This window comes from Amblyomma mixtum, chromosome 7 (genome assembly GCF_055824585.1).
Source record: "Amblyomma mixtum isolate Tamu chromosome 7, ASM5582458v1, whole genome shotgun sequence".
NCBI classification, from domain to species: domain Eukaryota; kingdom Metazoa; phylum Arthropoda; class Arachnida; order Ixodida; family Ixodidae; genus Amblyomma; species Amblyomma mixtum.
This window is the reverse complement of record NC_143018.1, coordinates 126789089-126795822: the sequence shown is the minus strand read 5'-3', so window position 1 is coordinate 126795822 and position 6734 is coordinate 126789089.

Sequence of the window (6734 nt, the reverse complement as noted above, 5' to 3'; positions counted from 1 at the left end):
AGGCTTGGATGGGTAGGGAACTCTCAGTGTTTGCTAGGGCACAGATCTGTAATATATTTTTGTTTGCAAAGCTCGCGTATGTCCTTCAAGTCCTGCATTGTGCGAGGAGGAAGGTGCAAGCAATACACAGGATATTTGCAACATTCGTTTGGCGCTCTCAATGGGAGCCCATGAGGCATGACAACTTGTTCCTTCCCTTAGAGGGTGGTGGAGTGGGTCTTGTTCACCTGTTCGTGCATCAACTTGTTTCCCGTTTTTTCATTTTAAAATCGGCAAATCACCCGTTTCTGGTAGCTGTGCTCATTAGGCGGCTTAGTTTTCATTTGCCTTACTTATTCGCACCGACTGTGCAGGCTCGTGAGGGGACTTTATGGGGGTTCCTTAAGGAGGTTGCTGACACTTTCAATTTCCTCACTGTGCGCTTCTCTTTAGATTACCTGTATAGCCTCTCGTGAAAACAGATGACCCAGGCTCTCACTGAGTCTTTGTTCCCTACACCATTGTATCGGCAGCTTTATCTGGGGTCTTTGGACATCAGTGTTCTAAACCGTGTTAGGCGGATGTGCATTCACGCAGCCGCTAAAACGTTCTTTTTCAAACTACACACAGCGACGCTGCCTGTCACGACATTTCTTAATGACAAGGGGATATTTGTACCCTGGAATGTAAATTGCCGTCTGTGTAACGTGCCTGAGACAATTGATCATTGCTTCATCCTGTGCCGTGATGCCATGTTCTTTTGGGACATACTACAACGAACTCTTAAAAAGGACATTGAAATTATACCGTACACTATTAGATTTCTGCCTGTTGACAAAAACTCTGTTGTGCCTTATGATCTGTTTATGTTGATGGGACTATTCAGTCTTTGGAAAAGCCGTATGATGGACAGACATGCCGAGCCACCAAGATCGTCCAAATCTGTGTGTCGTGAACACTGTGCTTTGGTGAGGAGTGTATATGCTGCACGCGAAGAACCTCCTAGCTGGCTGCCGTGCCTAGATGTATGTGTGTGCCTCCCTGAATTTTGATGTTTTGATGGGGATGCAGTGTTGAGTTAGGACAATGGCGGGCTCCTATTAAGCAGCCCGGCAACTTGAGACGCGATCCAGTCTGATTGAAGTTTTCCTCCTTTCTACGGATGTTCTTCAATGAAAAAAAAAAAGAATCCTCGTTAGTATAGTGGCCAGTATCCCTGCCTGTCACGCGGGAGACCGGGGTTCGATTCCCCGACGGGGAGCTTCGTTTTTTTTTTTCGTTTGGCCTTCTGTGTCTTTAACTAAGCGACGGTGCGCCTGTGTTTCTGTCTCCTCGTTAGTATAGTGGCCAGTATCCCCGCCTGTCACGCGGGAGACCGGGGTGCAATTCCCCGACGGGGAGCTTCGTCTTTTTTTTTCTCCCTTTGGCCTTCTGTGTCTTTAACTAAGCGACGGTGCGCCTGTATTTCTGTCTCCTTTTAGTATAGAGCTACTTCCGGCCACCGAGCGAGACGGACGTGTGTATCATGGGCTCCCAAGGAGCGGATTTAGCGGCCCAGCCGGGCCGCGGTATCAGGAGTACGATCAAACCGAACGAGGACTACCAGCTGATTTTGCCGCATTTGCCAACAGGTTCGAGCGTTTTGCACACTGTTTTTTTGCATGGCGACGTCCAAGCCAGGCCATACCGTGTTGAAAACTTTCGTGACGCTCTTGAGCGTCTGTCATTGCTGCCGGAAGTGGTTGCCCTCGGGGCATATCAGATGAATCATGTTTGGGCCGTGACATTCTGCAATGAAGAAGGAAAAAACAAAATGCTACAGGCGGAGGCGTTCAACGTCAAGGACCACCGCTGTGTGGTCATTGACCCATGCAACCAGGGCGTCAGGCTGAAGCTGTTCTGGCTGCTACACGGCGTGAAAGATGACGACGTGAAGGCAGCTCTGGCGGCTTTTGGAAAAGTGACCGACATAACTCGGGACAAGTGGAGAGTCAAAGGCTGCGTCGACAAGTCGTCTACTACGCGCTCAGTGACATTGAAGCTGAAAGTGGCCGTTACCATCGAGGACTTACCGCACCAGCTGCGTGTTGGAGAGGACGTCGCACTCGTCCACGTTCCTGGCAGAGCTCCGCTCTGCCTCCGGTGCCGCGGCACCGGACACATACATCGGGAGTGCCGTGTGCCACGTTGCGGGCTCTGTCGTCGCTTCGGCCACGACGACGCCCAGTGCGTGCGAACATATGCTACCGTAGCTGGTCCTGGTCGTAGGGATACTACTGAGGAGCATATTATGGACGAAGTCGACGCAGTAGAGGCGACCCGTGAGAGTCGGCAAGACGCAGTACCGAAAAGCATAGCCTCAGAAAAAGCAACGCTTCCGACGGAACATGACGCTGCCAACTCAGAAGAACCGCCTGTGCCTGACACCAGAACTGAGGCGGACGCGGGAAAAGCAGATGATGCTGCGGTAGGTGCAGCTGAGACGGTTTTGGAATCGACCGACGAGAAGGACGTTGACACGGAGATGCCCGCGGCGTCAACTTTGCCAGCGAAGAGGACGCACGACGAAGCTGATGACAAGGCGACGAGCTACGACGGGACGGACCATGAGGAACCTCTTCCCAAAGCGCCTCCTGTTCGACGTGCGGCCTACAAGCCCAAGCCGAACATCCCCCCTGATCGTAGGACTTCGTCGGGTGTCCCTCCGCCTTAGCGGAGGTGCCTTGCAGGGTCTTCGTGTTGGTAACCCGGTCTTCGACCGGGTTCAATGCTGACACCGCCGTACTTTGCAAACTGGAAGGATTTTTGATGAGGTGAGCTGCAAACCGATGTCACTTTGAGAGCGGCGAATCCCAACCATTTAGATGGCGCCTCAACTAACATCTAGCTTGCGTATTGCCACACTGAACGTGAGAGGTCTTTCTGCGCGAAGAAGGCAAAATCAGCTTAAACGTCTCTTGTTCGAAAACGAAATCGATCTGTTGGCTGTTCAAGAGACAAAAATTGAAAGCGAAGAGTTGACAGATGCGATGGCAGAAATTTACCGTGCACAGTTCAGTGTTTGCGTGTGCCATGCAAAAGGAAAGTCGGGAGGGTGTCTGATTCTAACTCGAAACGGCAAAGTCGCTGTGGAAACTGTATTTTCCTGTGAAAGTGGCCGCATTGTAGCATGCGATTTTTACTTTTCTGGTGTAGAGTGGAGAGCTGTGTGTGTATATGCACCTTATAGAATTCCCGAACGAGATGCCTTTTTTCGCCGTGGTCAACCTTTCCTGCTGACAGAAAAGCGTGTACTATTGCTTGGAGATTTCAACTGCGTGTGTAGACCTGAAGATAGAACAAGCAACAAAACCCTGCAGGACACGAGTGCCGAGCTACTGTCTGAGATGATTAATGAAGCAGAATTGGAAGATATTGGCATTATAATGCAAGGTTGAGAACAAGCACAGTACACGCATTTCCAAGGCGTTAGTCACGCAAGGCTGGACAGAATTTATGTTCCTTCTAAGTTGTGCCCTTGTGTTCCCATTACCAGACTGTGCACGTCAGCTTCAGTGATCATTCTTTTGTCGTGATCACACTTGGGGAGAGGAAAAGGACTGTCAAGTTTAGTTGGGAATTATGGAAATTTAATGACTCATTGTTGGAGGATGACGAGTTTAGCAAGAAACTAAAAGACTCAGTCATAAGCTTGTTAGAAAAAGAGACAGACTTTATACAAACATGGGAACAATTTAAATGCGACGTGAAAGTGGCCGCTATAGAAATAGCATGTGTTTTAAAGCGTAAAGAAAAACAGCAAGAAAAGGAACTCCGTACCGAGCTTGATTTCATGCTCAGCATGGAAGGCGTCAAGCCGGGGTTGTACAGACAAGAAATAAAAGAGACCAAAACTAAGCTTGAACTAATAGATGTAACGAAATATCGAGGTGCTGTGATAAGGGCACGCAGCGAAAGATTTTGGCTTGGGGAGACGCCCACAAAAATGGCGCTCAGCGACGAAAAACAGTATGCAGTTTCGAAAGAGATAAAGGAAATTTGTTATCGCAATGACGTAACTTACGAATCTGAGGTGATTGAAAGGGCGTTTCTGGAATATTACCAAAACTCGTTCAGCCTTAAAACGCCTGTTGTTGAACATTACAAAACTGCATTCCTGTCGCTAATGCCAAGAGTCGAGGAGGACCTGGCGCAGGTACTTGAGGAGCCCATAACGGCAGCAGAAATCGAAGCTGCAATACAGCAGCTGAGCTTGAATAAGTCGCCTGGGCCGGACGGCCTCGGTGCCGCACTTTACAAGGGTTTGAAAACAGAAATGGCAATAGTATTACAGCGCGTAATAAGCGAGTGTTACGAAAGAAAGTTAACTCCGCCGTCTTTTCGAACTTCCCACGTGGTGTTCATCCCAAAATCGGACGACCTGAGTAGGTTGCAGTCAGTTGAGTGTTACCGCCCAATAAGCTTAACTAACGTAGACTACAAAATTTATATGAAAGTGCTAGCCGGACGACTCCAAACAGTAATTAAAACCCTTGTTGGCCCACACCAGACCTGCGGCATAAAAGAAAGATCCATGTTTACTAACATACACGTAGCTAGAAGTGTCCTTGAATGCTGTGATGCAACGGAGGGTCGTGTCGCCATGATGCAACTGGACCTGCATAAGGCGTTTGATAAAGTTGTGCATGAAATTTTGTTCGTGCTTTTGGAACATGTGAATGTAGGATGTATCATCACTGATGGCGTGAAAATGGTTTATGATGGCTGTACATCAAGGTTCATAATTAATAACCGCCTGAGTAATAGTATTCCTGTCTTGTCGTCAGTGAGGCAGGGTTGCCCTCTTTCTCCACTGCTTTTTGCACTTTACCTGGAGCCCTTTTGTTTAAAGCTGCAAACTACGCAAAACAATCGAGGTTACGCCTTTTGTCATAACGAAGTGAAGGTATTGGCATATGCAGATGATATAGCAGTGTTCTGCAGAGACCAGGAAAGCGTGCAAGAAGTGGTGAGGGAAGCCGTAAATTTTTGTGATGCAAGTGGCTGTGCGATAAGCTGGCTTTTGGCATGGAAAGTGGCAGGCCACGCCAGAAGTATTCTGTCGAATGAAGTGGGTAGACACGCCAGGAAAGTACCTCGGCGTGCCGCTAACCAACTACACAGAAAGCAAGGAATATTGGGCCCATGAAACCGAACGAGTCAAAGCTCAGACAGGCAAATAGGGCGGTCACAACTTTTCCATGTTTGCAAGAGCTACGGTGTGCAACATGTTTTTAATAGCGAGGATTTTCTATGTTCTGCAAGCGTTAACTTTGCCAAGTGCTTCAGTGCAAAGGTTGCACAGAGTGTTTGCAACGTTTATTTGGTCGTCAACATGGGAACATACCAGCCGATGCAATCTGTTCCATAAGGTGCGGAACGGGGGGCTAGGATTATCAAATTTATTTCTGAGGCAGATAGTGACTAGATTCTTTTTCTTGCGTCAAGATAATGATTTTCTGCGAACTATTATACATGTGCGATTGTCAGAATCACTGCCTGATTATGTTGTGTCATCCATGTCTGCAGGTTGGAGTGGGTTAAGTGCTTTCTTGCAAGAAGTTGTTGCAGCAGTGCGTATTCTTAGGTCAAAATTTTCCGATGAGTATCTAGCCATTGTAACAAGGAAAAAGATGTACAAGGACCTGCTCGATGTGTTTCTGCCAGTGCCTGTTTATCGCAGTGCATATCTTTTGGGTCACGAACGCGATGTGCTAAAAAGGGTGAAAAGAATGGCGGTGAAGCCTTCAGTGCGTACTTTCTTTTTTCAATTGCATACTGGAACCCTCCCAGTGAAGCCATGGTTGCACAGCAAAGGCCTTTTTGTACCTTGGTCAGTGGAATGACTAATTTGCAAAAAAAGGTGAAACTATAGAGCATATCCTTCTCGATTGTCATGACGCTGTCTTTCTTTGGGATGTCTTGAAACGCACCCTGAAAAAAAGAGTTACCTTTGACGCCTTTTGGAATACACTTCCTACCATGTGCAGAAACAGGTGAAGTGCCTTGCGACCTGCTAATGTTGCTCTGCATGCATAGCCTATGGCGCACGTGAATGGATGTCAGGCATGAACATGCTGTTGTGCATCCTGCACATCAGTATTTCATTGAAAGCATCATGTACACACAGGAAGATTTCGGACAGCGAGCTCCACAACCTAAGTGGTTGCCTGTCCTCGACCAACTAAAATCATTTAACCCATTTTATCATCGTGCACTAGCTAGCAACTGACCAGTGCTTTTATTGTCATGTCATTGTATTTTTGTGTTTCGTTTTTCCGGCCAAGTCGGTAATAAAGAAAAAAAATCCTCGTTAGTATTGTGGCCAGTATCTCCGCCTGTCACGCGGGAGACCGGGGTTCGATACCCCGACGGGGTTCTTCGTCTTTTTTTCCCCCTTTGGCCTCTTTTGCCTTTACCTAAGCGGCGGTGCGCCTGCGCTTCTGTCTCCTCGTTAGTATAGTGGTATTCTACAGCCGGACGCAGAAGCGAACGGACGTGTCTCGATGGGCTACATTGGAGCGGGTTCAGCGGCCCAGTCGGGCCGCGGTAACAGGATTTTGGACACTGCTGACCAGGATTATCAAGTGATACTGCCGCAACTTCCATCAGGTCAGATTGTTTTAAACACAGTTTTTTTGCACGGCGATGTGAGAGCGCGGCCTTTCCGCGTCGAAGATTTCAGAGACGCCCTTGCTAATCTGGGAGCACTCCCA